The sequence below is a fragment of the Petaurus breviceps genome, unplaced genomic scaffold, assembly GCF_028583685.1.
Source record: "Petaurus breviceps papuanus isolate PSGF00001 unplaced genomic scaffold, PetGlider_PUasm1.0 175, whole genome shotgun sequence".
NCBI lineage: Eukaryota > Metazoa > Chordata > Mammalia > Diprotodontia > Petauridae > Petaurus > Petaurus breviceps.
This window is the reverse complement of record NW_027185764.1, coordinates 7,601,757-7,616,341: the sequence shown is the minus strand read 5'-3', so window position 1 is coordinate 7,616,341 and position 14,585 is coordinate 7,601,757. Positions and strand designations below refer to the sequence as shown.

General features: G+C 42.4%; 1 long non-coding RNA gene across 1 annotated transcript in view; it reads right to left on the bottom strand.

Moving 5' to 3' along the window:
• Nucleotides 1-4,956: 4,956 nt before the first annotated feature.
• Nucleotides 4,957-14,585, bottom strand: part of LOC138159029 (uncharacterized) — a 21,341-nt gene continuing 11,712 nt past the window's right edge. Inside the window, exon 3 of the long non-coding RNA XR_011167776.1 lies at nucleotides 4,957-5,092. This is a non-coding gene — a long non-coding RNA (uncharacterized lncRNA). The remainder of the gene's footprint in view (nucleotides 5,093-14,585) is intronic.

The window sequence follows — 14,585 nt, the reverse complement described above, 5'->3', positions numbered from 1 at the left end:
TGTGTTTTGCATGACTTCACATATATAATCGATATCAAGTTGTTTGCCTTCTCAAGGAAGGGTAGGAGGGAGGGAAAGAAATTTTTTAAAACGAATGTTAAAAAAATTTTTTACATGTAACTGGGAAATACCTAAAGATTCTCTCTCTCTGTCTCTCTGTCTCTGTCTCTGTCTCTCTCTGTCTCTCTCTCTGTCTCTCTGTCTCTCTGTCTCTCTCTCTGCCTCTGTCTCTGTCTCTCTGTCTCCTCTCTGTTTTGTAAACCCTTGTCTCAGAGAGTTGTTCAGGGCACTAAAAGGTAGTGGGACTTGTCCAAGGACACACAAACACTATGTGTCATAGATTAGACTCGAATCCAGGTCTTCCTTACTCCATTATTCCGTGCTGAAATTTGACTTTTCACCAAAAAAATATATCTGCTGGTCAAAGAGGGTAGAAAAATTCTGGCAATAACGTTACATGCATTTATTAAAAGTCCTTTGTAAAGGTGGCTGATCACAGTGGCACAGATCAATTGAGCTCTGAAATTCTGAGCTGCAGTCAATCATGTGTCTGCATAGAGACTGGCACAACATGGTGAGCCACCAGGAGCAGGCTGCCTAGGAGAGGGGACAGGTTCATGATGGAGAAAAGAAGTGGTCAAAGCTTCTGTGTCAATCAACAGTAGAATGTGACATGCTATACTTCCAATCTGGGAGAGATAGGCAGATCTAGGAAAGAAAGGGAGGGAGTGAAGAGGGAAGAAAAGAAAAAAGGGAGGAAGGAAGGCAGGAAGGAAGGAAGGAGGAAGGAAAGAAAAGAGGAAGGGAAGAAGGAAAGAAGGAAAGAAGGAAGGAAGGAAGGAAGGAAGGAAGGAAAGAAAGAAGGAAGGAAGGAAGGAAGGAAGGAAGGAAGGAAGGAAGGAAGGAAGGAAGGAAGGAAGGAAGGAAGGAAGGAAGGAAAGAAGGAAGGAAGGAAAGAAAATGGAAGGAAAGGAGGAAGGGAAAAAAGAAGAAAGGGAGGGAGGAAGAGAAGGAAGGAAAGAAGGAAGAATGGAAAAAATGAAGGAAGGAAGGAAGGGAAGGAGGAAGGGAGGGCCAAATGAGATTAATACGTGTTAAAATTCTGTGCAAATTTTAAAGTTCTCCATAATGATAGCTTGTTATTATTCACATTGCCCCCAAGCCCTTGGTATACCACAATTTGATAGTTAAAATGGAAACTCCCCATACCCCATAATCTGAATTATGACACTCAAATAAAATAATGGATTAAAAGCATCTTACAAACCTTAGATGCCAATTACTAATGTCATTGTTGTTCAGTCGTTTTTCAGTCATGTTTGACTTTTAATGACCCCATTTGGGGTTTTCTTGGCAAAGATACTGAAATGGTTTGCCATTTCCTTTTCCAACTCATTTTACATATGGGGAAACTGAGGCAAACAAGGTCAAGTGACTTGCCCAGGGTCACACAGCTAACAAGTGTCTAAGGCCACATTTGAACCCATGTCTTCCTAATTCCAGGCCAGGTACTCTATCCACTGTGCCACCTAGCTGCCTTTGCCTGAGGCAAGATTTGAACTCAGGACCAGCACCCTATGCTCAGCAACACCTTGCTACTTCTGATTATAGATTGTAAACTTTTTGAGTAAAATAGCTAGGGGGGAGATAGAGGAAGAAATCTAGGCAATGTAAAAAAAAGAATACCAATAAAAATTTATTTTAAAATAAAAACTTAAAAATAGAGTTTAAAAGAGACCTTTTTTTTAGTTTAAGTTGATCATTTTACAAAGAAGGAAACGGAGGCCCCAAGAGGAGAGAAGCCTTGCCGAAAGCTATATGACTAGTAAGAGGAAGAGACTGGAATCAGACTTCTAAGTATCATAAGATTATAGATTTATAATCTATAATGACGTGAAGGCACTTCAAAGGCCATCTAGCCCAACCACTTCATTTAACAGATGAGGAAACTGAGGCCTAAGGAAGGTTAAGTGGCCTGTTCAGTATCATACAGTTTATAGCTGAGGTTGGATTTGAACCCAGATCTCATCTCCTAACCTGAACAAAGCTGTACTCTATAGCTGTGGTGCATATCTATAGATGTCCAGTAGTATAAAGTTTGTGGCCTGATCTACCTTCACAATTGAAAAAAAAAAATGATTCACTTGCTCTCCAGATGATGACATCTGACAATGTGTTGAAGGCCGGATGAGGAGGAGCTGGAGAAGCAGAGATGCTTGGGTCCCAGGAAGGGTCCTAGTCCCTGATTGGCAGTTGGAGTTTTGCTACAATGTGAAGACCCAGCTCCCTCCTTACAGGAGCTCACAGCTGATGTGTGAGGTAGACAATCCACATGACTGGAGAGCACCATATCAATACATTTCCCAGCCCCCTCCACAGAGAGTCTTTCCCTGCTCAGCAGCAGTGGGAACGCTCCCCCTGGGGGACCTAGAACTGAGGGGAGCTTTCTGATTGAGGAAGGGGGAGGGAAGTGTCTATATCAGGAGTCATTACCAGGAAGCAAAGGTGAAACCGCTGTGGACTAATTCTGTCTCCTCCTATTCCAACCTACTCAGCATCTTACTGACCTGCCTAGTAGGTAGGGATAGGGACCCTTAGGCACCCTCAGCAGTTAACAAGCCCACAGTCTGCTGCAGAAGGGCCCCATGGGACCCAGGATAGTTCAGCCTGAACTCTTTTGTCATCCCAACCCTTCTGTCCCCAGGAGACCTAGCTGCAAAGCAGGAGGTGGTGTGAGATGGGAGTGAGGGAGGAAGGTAGTGAGCGAAACCCAGATCCCAGGGGACCAGCCATCCAGATGTCAGAATGGGGAGATGGTATTGTCAGGACTCACTTCTTGTTGGGTGGAGGTGGAGGTGGGGGTAAGAGAGCTTTGAGTAGTGAAGATAGGTAGCAGCGGATTGAAGAGAAAAAATATTCTTCCTTCCTTCCTTCTTTTCTTCCTCCTTCCCTCCCTTTTTCCTTTCCTCCCTCTCTCCTTCCTTCCTTCTTTTATCTCTTCTTCCCTCCCTCCTTCCATCCCACTTTCAGTCCTTCTTTGCTTCCCTTCCCTCCTTCCCTACTTTCTCTTTTTCTTCTTCTTTCCTCCTTTTCTTTCTTTCCTTCTCTCTTTTTCTCTTTTATTTTCTCTCCCTCATTGAAAAAGGAAAAAAAGAGAAAAAAGAAAACCCTTGTAACAAATATGCATATTCAAGAAAGTTGATCTCCACATTGGCCATTCCAAAAAAAAATTATGTCTCATTTTACATGTTGAATTCATCCCCTCTCTGTTGAGAAGTGGGTAGCATGTTTCGTCATTGGCAGTCAGAAATACTGGTTGTTCATTGTGTTGATCAGATTTCACAAGTCTTTCAAAATGTCTTGACAGTGTGGCCATTATTGTACAGATTGTCCTACTGGTCATGCTTGGTTAGTCTGCTTCAGTTCATACAAATCTAGAGAAGGAATGTTCTTCCAGCTTTGGGGGTGGGGGGCCCAAGCTCAAACTGATGGTTTGGTGAAATCAGGAAAGGCTCCTCTGCCCCCAACATTCCCCCTACAGTGCTGCTGGACTATCTGAAATCCCCACATTCTTAGCTCTTTGGGGATAAGAGTTGGCTTCCAGGTTTTCTTTTTGCATAGCCCCTGCCATTATTTTGGGGGCCTCTGGGCATATACCTACTTACCTCTACTTCGAGCTAGCCACCCACTGCCCAGCTACTCCTTGTCTAATGGTGCAGAAAGAGCATCGAACTGAAGAAAAATTATCTAGGGTGAAGTCTAGACACAGGTCTCCTACCTCCTTAATCTTCTGGTGATTATTTCTAATTTATTCCATTTATACATAGTTATTTGCATGTTGTCTCCTCCAGCAGACTGAATTCCTTGAGAGCAGGCGTGGGGTTTTTTTTGCCTTTTTTGTATCCCCAGCACTTACCACATAGTAGGCACTTAATAAATGTTTATTGTCTGTCCTATGGGGAGGAAGCCCTGGACTGGAAGTTAGACCTGGGCTCTGGCCCTGGCTCTGCCATCTACTGGCAGTGGGATCTTGGTTACTTACTTCCTTTTCTTCATCTGTAAAATGAATAGATCAGAGTTTCTCAACCTTTTATGTGTGTGTCCCTTTGGCAGTTTGGTAAAACCTATGTGCTCCTTCTCAGAATAATTTTTTAATTCATAAAATATGTGGGATTACAAAGGAAAGCACATACTGAAAAACAGTAATCAAAGTATTTTTTAAAAACAAGTTAATGGACTATGGGTTAAGAATTCCTGAACCAGAGGTGGCTAGGTGGCTCGCAAGTAAGAGCACCGGCTCCAGTGTCGGGATGACCTGGGGATCAAATCCGGTCTCAGATACTCAGCACCACACCCAGAAATAACTGGCCATGTAACCTTGAGCAAGTTACTTAACCCCGATTGCTTTAAAAAAAAAAAGAATTCCTGAACCAGATGAACCCTAAAGTCCTTTCCAACTTTAACATGCTTTGATTTAATGATTTTATTCTCAATTCCAAAAAAGGTGGTGCAGTGAAAAGAGTGCTGGGCTTGGAATCAGGAAGACTCATCTTCATGATTTTAAATCTGGCCTCAGACACTTACTAGCTGGGTGACCCTGGACAAGTCTCTTCGTCCTGTTTGCCTTGGTTTCCTCATCTGTAAAATGAGCTGAAGGAGGGAATGGCAAGCCACTCTAGCATCTCTGACAAAAAAAACCCAAATGGGGTTTGACCAAGAGTCAAACACAACTGAAAAACCACTTAACAAAATTCAAAATGCTCCACACTAGGAACTGGAGATCTGATAGCTACAATAGAAGCATTGTCCTCCAGGTGCAAATAGTCCAATGGGGAAAATAATATTGAGTCATACATCGAGAACTGGAAGGGACTGACCTCAGGGGTCATCTAGTTCAACCCCTTCATTTTACAGATGGGGAAACTGAGATACAAAGAGGTTAAGGGTCTTACCCAAAGTCACAAGGTGCCAAATGCAGGGACCAGTTTTCGGAGTCCAGACTTATTGTTCTTTCTAAACTGGTAGACATCAGCAAAGACTTGTTGACTGATTTCTTTGGGTGTCCAAGTACTTGCATGAGGGCACTGATTATCTAAGGAATGGCAAAGAATGGAAGGAGCAGCAATGGCAAACAGCTTCTTTCACAACTCTTCTTTTGGGCCAGCTCTACCATAGCTACCCCCACCCTCCCCACCCCCATCCAAGCCTCAATACCATTAAGAGGCCCTGACCAGTAGTGCCCATATTTGTGGTCTGGAAGGGACTAGAATAGTCATCACATCCAACATCCTGCCTCTGCCAAATGACACTGAGGCTTCCCCTTAAAACACCCACTCCCCATTTACAAATAACTTGTAAAACAGGCTTTGCTCCAAAGGGTAGAAGGGCTTGCAGAAAGATAACTTACTTCAAGATTCCATTAGTTTGCATAATACGGACCAGGTAGCAGTAGGGCCACCCCAAGGCATTCTCTTGACCATCTCATCACTGTAGTGAGCTAATAATTCAACTCTCCCTCTGTCCACATAGGGAATCATATCCTTACCTGCAAGGATTCTGCCCAAAGGAATATAAATTTGGATCACTGAAACCTCGCAAAATATTTTGGGGTTTACAGGTTTTTTAAAGACCATGCCTTAAACCAAAGTCACTCTGGTTCCCATTAATTGACCAGCAATAGGTCCCAGCCTAAGCCTCATTTGGTCATTTGGGGGCTCTGGTAGCTCAGAATGAGTATAAATAGCATTTGTTTCTGTTTCAGTCAGAAAACCTCCCAGATGGATTTTTTTTAGCTAGGTAAAGAGGCCATTCTTTGCCTCATTTCTTACCTAACCTTAATCACTGAATGGGCATTGCCTCAGACAAACTGGGAAAGACCTTAGCATAAAAAGGTCAAAGTCTCCCACTGCATCTGGGGCCATCTCCAGTAGTCCTGATCTGTTTCTTGCCTCTGGACCCAGATGGTTCTGGAGGAGAAAGTGAGGCTGGTGACTTTGTACAGTCCTCCCTCATTTAAATCCAAATCACTTGCAAGTCATGGCATCACCTCCCTTATGTCTTGGTCCTCTTTGAGAATGAAGGACAAATAACTTGTAAAACAGGCTTTGCTCCAAAGGGTAGAAGGGCTTGCAGAAAGATAACTTACTTCAAGATTCCATTAGTTTGCATAATACGGACCAGGTGGCAGTAGGGCCACCCCAAGGCATTCTCTTGACCATCTCATCACTGTAGTGTCCCTCACCTTCTCCCCAGGATGGGCCCCAACCCCAGAGAAAGAATGGGCAAGATTTCCTTGGGGAGGGTGCAAACTGTCTCTTCTCCCACCATTACCAAAGCTGTGGTTCAACTGTCTTCTGAATTCTCATTATGACAGCCCTACCTCCTCCAAACTGAAGTTGATCCAGTTGCAAGAATTCCTATTTATCACTCTACTTACAGAAAAAAAAGTAAAAGATACAACCTCTTCCCTTAAGGTGCTTCAAGTTAAAAACAACCACTCAAAGGCAACAGCTGCAGAGAGAAGCAAGCCCCTGTCCCATGGTGGGGGCTGAAGCCAGTGGTACAGTTGCTAACACTACGGCATCTTAGAGTCTCTGGTGAATTATAGCTCCCAGCTGGTTTCCACTACTCCAGAATGTTTTGCTCAGTCATATCCTGAATGCCACCCAGGTCCTGTGTGTGGACCTTAGGGAATGCTGATGTAACATGTACCCTCTGACTCTCTCCCAGAGCCAATAGGCTTCATGGTTCTCAGGTACCCTGAGGGATTTGAGAGTCTCTCTATTTTCTGCCATTGGCTCAAGCTACCACCATTTTAGGTGCCAGTGACTATAGTACACCCCAATTCCATCATAATGTCAATTTAACATTCCTACATGGCATCGATTGGCACATGGGAGGTATAAATAATCCCCAAACAACAGATGATCCAATTTTTTTTCCTTTAGTTTCAAGACCATATTCAGATTGGAAGGAAAGGAAGAAAGGCTATGAATATTTTTAGTGCACCCTGTATAGTGTACCCCAGTTTCATCATAACATTGGATTCCCACATAACATTAATTGGCTTTTAAAAACAAATGTTTACTTCACAGATATAGCAAGAACAAATACACAAACATTTCTTCCTATACCTCAAGGCACAATCCCCTTTAATACCACTTCTGGTATTTGGGAAAGGTGGGGTTATGCTCAAATTTAGCTCAGTTCCTACATAGCACTAGTCCCACCAAGTTCATGCCCAAAGATGGTATCATTGCCAGATGAGTCTATCTATTGGTTCTGAATGTCACCCCCAAAGATCACTCCTTGCTACTTGAACTATTGATGCTGGTCTGGTTATAACAGCTGACCTAGATTTCAGTTCCTGGATTCCCCTAATTCAAACTGAAGCAGATCAAAGACTCTATTCCCTACATATAAGAATGGAAATCAATGAATGAAAAGGCCAATGAGGTCCTGTCACCTCCCTTACAGCATGTTCTCTTCACCAGATGCCGTCACACTGCCAGGACTCAGCTGAAGACAATGAGGTGAAGAAGGGCAAAGAGAAAGTCTTTGAAGATGGAAGGTCTTTTCCGATGCCTCCAAAGTCAATAAAAGATCCTCCTCTTTACTACATGGGTTAGCTTACTAGAACTTTTGAACTTCCCTTGCACATCCAGCTCTTAACATTCTCCATTGGAAAGATGTCTTCTACTCCCTAGCATCTGCATGAAGTCATCTGAAGGCAAGCTTCACACTTGTGAGACCCCCCTGTTATACTGACAAGTAACCCTGATCACAAAGCAGTTACAAAAGAAAATCCACAGCCCTCACCCATCCTCTTTCCTTTCTTCCAATTTGAACATACTCTTGAAACCAAAGGAAAAAACAATTTGGGCTGTCTGTTGTTTGGGGATTCTCCATTCCTCCCATGAGCAAGTAGGCAGTATGATGTGACAAAAAGATCACTGGATTTAAAGTCAGAAAACCTGATTTGGAATCCTGGTGCTACCACTGACCAGCTATGTGAACGAGGCTTTCTTCTCTGAGTCTAAGTTTCTTAATCTATGTGTAGGGATTTTTAGGGTGCCCTTGATAAATTCAGTCCCTCAAAAAAAAACACTTGATGAAATTAAGGGTGTAAGTGGGGGAAGGTAATATATAAAATGAGATATTAAAGTTTTACCCCTTTCAGACTTTGAGTAGTTATATTTACAGCTTGTCAAGTGTGTGAAACCTTGAGTGGTTCAAAAGCTGTGACCAATTAGCAGATTCCAAAGGACATAATACTGGAAGGGCCCATTAATACCTTATGAAACTTTATCTCCTTTCTGACTTTGGTAGGTAAAAATGTAAAGCAGCATTTGGGAAGAAGTCCTCCAGTCAATTTGATGAGAGTATAGGGTAGACAGAAACAGCCCTGAGAGAAGCTGCTGTGAAGGGCTCTAGTGTTAGGACTCTCCAAGGCCTGTGCTTTCCTTTTCCGATCTATTTTAAAGCTCTCCAGTGATCCCTGGACATGGCCATCCATACCTCCCTTCTTCTTCAGACCCAGAACAAGAGAATAAGAAGCTCTGGGAAGAGAACCATCTGTAGTCAGTTAAAAGACTTAGCCCTGTTAGTTGCTTGTCAGGAACTGAGATACCAAGAGCAGGCAAAGGCGAGCCAGCTGAGTGACCTGCCTAGCACAGTTGCTGAGCCCAGGGGGAACTACATGAGGATTCCATGAAAAGACAAAGATCACTGGGACCCTGCAGTGTAGGAGGTATTATTTTCTTTGGCCATGTGTATTCTCCATGTGCGTATACCCATTACGTGTGCCCATTTTTACCATTGAGTGTAATTGTAGGAGAGTTCATCTTGGGTTTATGGGAGAGGGAAGTGTTTTGTTACTACTATTCATGTTATGCCATTTCAGGAAATGCCTCTCCTCTGAGCTAATTGTGTCAACTGGCTTACTATTAAAGGTCAGTACGCTGGTGGGGGCTCATGAGCTATAATTTTGGAAGTGCAGTCCCATAGGATACTTTGAACCCTAGGTTAGTCTTGAAATTCATCCTATTTCAAAGAGGTTTGCTTAGGTCCTTTCCAGCTTTAAATCTATGATCCCATAACTAAGATCCACTATGGGTCTCTTCATTGACATAGGAAATTAAAATCTAGTTATGATTTATTTCTATTTCTCTCCCTCCTTCTCATCCCATATGCCAATATGTTCATTCATTCATTCAGCATAAGTTTTTTGAGCATCATTTATATGAATGAGCAGTGTGATGGAATGACAAACACACCAGTCTTAGAATAAAAAAAAAAAACAAAAAACAAACTTGGTTTCAAGTCTTGATTCTGGTATTTATTCCCCATACAGCCCTGTGAACTTCAGTTTCTCCAGTCTGTAAAATGGGAATAAGATAATAGCTGTACTCTTTACCTCCCAGGTTGTGGTAAAGAAAATACTTTGTAAAACCTAAAAGGACTATAGAAATATGTGTTATTGTTATTATTTTGAAGGCATATCCTTTATCCTTAGTCTCTTCACATCTAGGCAACCCCTTTCTAAAGGCTCCTAAATGTCCTCATCATCCCCTTGCTACATATTAGCATTTCCCAACTTATGAAAATGTGTTTCACAAGTTTGTTGCTAAGTTGGTTGTTTGGAACTTGAAACATATTTTCCCATGAAGATGATATTCCGCAGGGTACTAGGGTTTCCAGGCCAGCCTCCCTAATATAACCAGACAGGATCTTGTTCCAATGAGGCACCTTGGAGGTCCTAATCCTCCTCTTCTCTTTCCGGGGCTCTCAAATCAGTCTGCCAGGAGAGGGTGCATTTCAGAGGGGGAAGATGAGAATGGAAAAAGCAATAGCAGAGATACCAGCCACTGAGCAAAGTATTTTTAGCAGGCCTTGGAACGATCCGTATGAGAAATAAAAGACTGTCTTAAAGGGAAGAGAGTAAAGTGATGTCTTAATTGGAACCCTCAAGGAGAAAACTGTTACAAGCACTCAATTATTTTATAATGAGCTCCCATGTTAAGGGAAAAAAATACACAAACAATTTAAAATCTGAAATCGAGGGGAGGAGCTGGAGAGAAGGAAGAGAGAGATACTTCCTTGGCTGTGATGTATCTGTAATGCAGGCAGTGCAATCAGCCAGTTACCTACCCCCTGGGACCAGGGCCCATCTGCCTCATACATGGGCTTAGTATGTGGGGAAATTTGTGATATGATGAACAGGAGCCCCGGCCACACCCTGCCCTGTTTTCTCCAGGGTCAAAAACACCTCCCCCCAGGCTTGTCATAGTGCCTGAAATTCCAACACTGGGATTTTTTTCCTTGGAGTTTGGAAGGCTTTTTGGATCTTCTGGAGCCCTATGAAAAGGTAAATAAACGCCCCCTACAGTGGGGGAGCGCCTTTGGACAGATACTTCCCAGTTTTGAAAAGTCGTTGATTATTAGAGACATAGAAGTGTCTGATTCCACCCCCTTACTTTACAGACGAGGGAAATGGCTTGCTCAAGGTCACACGATTGACTCAATCATGTGAGTCTAGTTCTGGTGACTTCCCAGGGTTGTTCTACTGAGACAGATAAGTGAAGGGCCTGGAGTACGGAAGACCTGAGTTCAAATCAAGTCTCAGATACATCCTAGTTGTGTGACCTTGTGCTAGTCTCTTAAATTCTGTCTGCCCCCATTTCTTCTACTGTAGAATGAAGATAATAATACCACCTACTTCTCAGGGTTGCTGTAAGGATCAAATGAGGTAGTATTTATAAAGCACTTAGCATAGTGTCTCACACAAAATAGGCCTTTAATAAATGCCTACTCCTTAGGGGCGGCCAGGTAGCACAACAAGTAAGAGCACCTGCCCCAGAGTCGGGATGACCTGGGATCGAATCCTGGGCTCAGACACTTAGCACCCACCCAGAAACACCTGTCAGTGTAACCTTGAGCAAGTTACTTAACCCCAATTGCTTAGGGGCAGCCAAGTGGCGCAGTGAGTAAGAGCACTGGCTCCAGAGTCAGAATGACCTGGATCAAATCCGGGCTCGAATACTCAGCACCACATCCAGAAATAACTGGCCGTGTAACCTTGAGCAAGTTACTTAACCCCAATTGCTTTAAAAAAAAATAAATGCCTACTCCTTTCCCTTCCTGCTGTTCTCCAATAATAATAACAATATTAATATGTATTTTTACAGTACTTTATGGTTTGCAAAATACCTTACCAATATCATCTCACTTGATCTTCACAAAAACCCTGGGTAGTAGGTCCTATTATTATCCTTATTTTATAGATGACGAAATTGAGATAGAAAAGAGGTTAAATAATTTAGTAGGGTCATACAAGTAGTAAGTAAATATCTGGGTCTGGATTTGAACTCGGATCTTGCCACATCTCATGTGGTATAATAGAAAAGGCAATGAATTAAAGAAATGATCTGGAAGTCTAATGAAACAAATTTGAGAAGTAAACATATAACTAAGAAGATGGTATCTGAGAACAGAATTTGGACTTTTGGACCATATCTTAAAATGTGAAAGTGATGGACTCTTGATGGAGGGCTCCTAGCTTGCTAAAACATTTTCCTGGAGTCTTACAAATTGAAGCAAGAGGACTTTAAATTGAAAAACAAGATAAAGGACTGAAAAATTTCTGTATATACATCTGACAAGTCTGGTTCAAAGTATATTTGATGGAATATAAAGGGAAGAATAGAAAAAAAAAAGCAAATCAGTAATTTGCAGAAGACAATATCCAAGAAGATAACTCACAATGGCCTGAGACTTCTATCAACAAATGCAGAGCCTAGGTAGCAAACAGGGTGAAACTAGAAATCCTCATGCAAGGAAACAAATTTGACCTCATAGTCAGGGGTACTAAGAGCAGGACTTAGCTCAACCTCAAGAGCTGATTGTTAAATTTTAGTATAAATATTTACACTTCAAAAATCATTAAACACTGAAAATTGGGGCTTAATTTATTGATGTGTTAATTGTTTAGACCTAAACAAGTGACAGATAAAATAGTCATAAAGAAGATTAAATTTAGAAGTGGTGGAGAGGGGGCAGTTAGGTGGCACAATGACTAGAGCACTGACCCTGGAGTCAGGAGGACCTGAGTTCAAATCCGGCCTCAGACACTTGACACTCACTAGCTGTGTCACCTTGGACAAGGCACTTAACCCCAATTGCCTTGCCTTCCCCCCTCCTAAAAGAATAAAAAAATAAAAGTAGTGGAGAAGACATTTCTCTCCTAGATTGCTTGTTGTTAAATATTTATCTGCATGCCCTGCCTATAGGTATCACTAAGACTTAGGGGGATTTTATTCATGACTAGAATTGCTATCTTCCTCAAAAGATACATACCAGGTGGTACAGTGGGCTTGGAATCAAGAAGACCTGAATTCCAATCCAGCCTCATATACTTACTAGCTATGTAACCATGGGCAAGTCACTTAGTCTTTCTTGGTCTCAGTTTCCCCATTTGTAAAATGAGAAGATAGCAATAACGTCCCTTCTAGCTCTAAATCTATAATCAATGAATATATGCAAGGGAGGCAAGTAGCATTATGCATTAAGAATACATACTGGTTAGGGCGGCTAGGTGGTGCAATGAATAGAGCACCGTCGCTGGAGTCAGAAGGACCTGAGTTCAAATTCGGCCTCAGACACTTAATACAAAAATTAGCTGTGTAACCTTGGGCAAGTCACTTAACCCCAACTGCCCTCCAAAAAAGCTAAAAAAAAAAAAAAAGAATATATACTGGTATGTGAGGGTGCACTGGAGCCAACTAGAACCCTCTTTCAAGAGATGATTGTTTAAGGGTAGCTAGGTAGCACCATGGACAGAGCCCTGGCTATGGAATCAGGAGGACCTGAGTTCAAATTTTACCTCAGACACTTACTAGCTAGTCACTTAACCCTGATTGCTGATTATTAAATTTTCAATGTAAGCATTTACATCTTAGAAAGAAATATGTCAACAGTACAAACCAGGGTTTGATTTATTGTCTTGTTGCTTGTCTAGACCTAAGAAAGTGATGGGAAAAAATGTTAATAATGCAAACTAAACTTAAGTGTGTCACGTATACATTTCTCCCCCCAGAGAGCTAGTTGCTAAACATTTACCAGTTCACCCCTACGGGTACAGAAAATCCAGGAACCTAAGGGCTTGAACATAGTGAAGAGGATTTGGATAATGAGTGAAGACAGAAGCAGAAGCAACATTGTTATTGGGATATGCTAGAAAACACCTGAAAATGAGGAAGAATTAAATGAGGAGATTGGGGAATGAATCACATCCCTAGTATGGGGGAACAATATCACAGTGAGGGGGTTAAACTAGCGCAGCGTCTTCTGTGATTTCTATCTGCCCAAAGCAAGAGCAGTTGGAGAATTTGTGACTTACTGTAATAATTGTCTCATCCTTCAAAAAGTGCATTCACTGGGGCCCAAAGGAGGAATGATTGGAGTGAATGATGCCAAAGAACACCATGCAGAGGCTGATAAGGACCCTGGATTTCCATGGGTTCGGGGACTGGATAGGAACAAGCCATTGATGATCTAATGGTCAATTTTAAATGGGGAAAGCTGGCCCAAGAGGGAAAGGAAGCCCTCAAGAACGAAAACCAGCAGATCGAGGGAACAATGATACAATGAGGAGGAAAATGGAGAAATGGTTGAAGAAGAATCCACAGGGAATTCATCAACCAACTTCCTCTGATTTCAAAAAGATGCACAAATGACTAGTAACTGAGCAGAAAAACAAGAACTGTGCCCAGGAGTTCTAAGGAGCTAAAACTCAGAATGAACTGAGACTGGCCATGAATGCTGTGGAAAAAGAGAGGGCTGGGAGGAGAGGGGGTAGTTCTTTGTTTATTACAGGAACTATATTGAAGGCAAAAGAGGGAAGAAAAAAGTGATAGGTGCACTGGGCTGGGTGGTTGGTGATACTGGATGTCTCTCTCCCTTAGAATGCAAGCTTCTTTTTGGAGTTTAGCAATATTTTTTGCTTTTGTATCTAAGTTTTCCCCTCTATTCCTCCTTTCCTCCAAGAAAACCATCTCTTATAACAAAGATTTTTGGAAGGAAGGAAGGAAGGAAGGAAGGAAGGAAGGAAGGAAGGAAGGAAGGAAGGAAGGAAGGAAGGAAGGAAGGAAGGAAGGAAGGGAGGGAGGGAGGAAGGGAGGAAGGGAGGAAGGGAGGGAGGAAGGAAGGAAGAGAGGGAGGGAGGGAGGAAGGAAGGAAGGGAGGGAGGGAGGAAGGAAGATCAGCAAAACTGAGCAACACACAGTCTGACATGTTTCACAGCTGCAGACCCTCCTCCTCCACCTCCCTTAAGCTTCTACAAAAGAATGGAAGGAGTTGTCTTCTTTCAGGCCATGCTTGTTCTTTTTACTTTTGTAACATTAAGTTCTGGTTGATGCATGACTGCTGTTCTTCCCATTTACATTGTTGTAGTCCCTGTGTATATGGTTCTCTTGCCTTTGTTTACTTCACTTTGTATCAAATCTTGTTAGCCTTTCAACAATGGAAGTTCCTCAAGCGTAGGGATTGTTTCATTCTCTGTATTTGTATCTCCAGTGAATGTCTGGCCC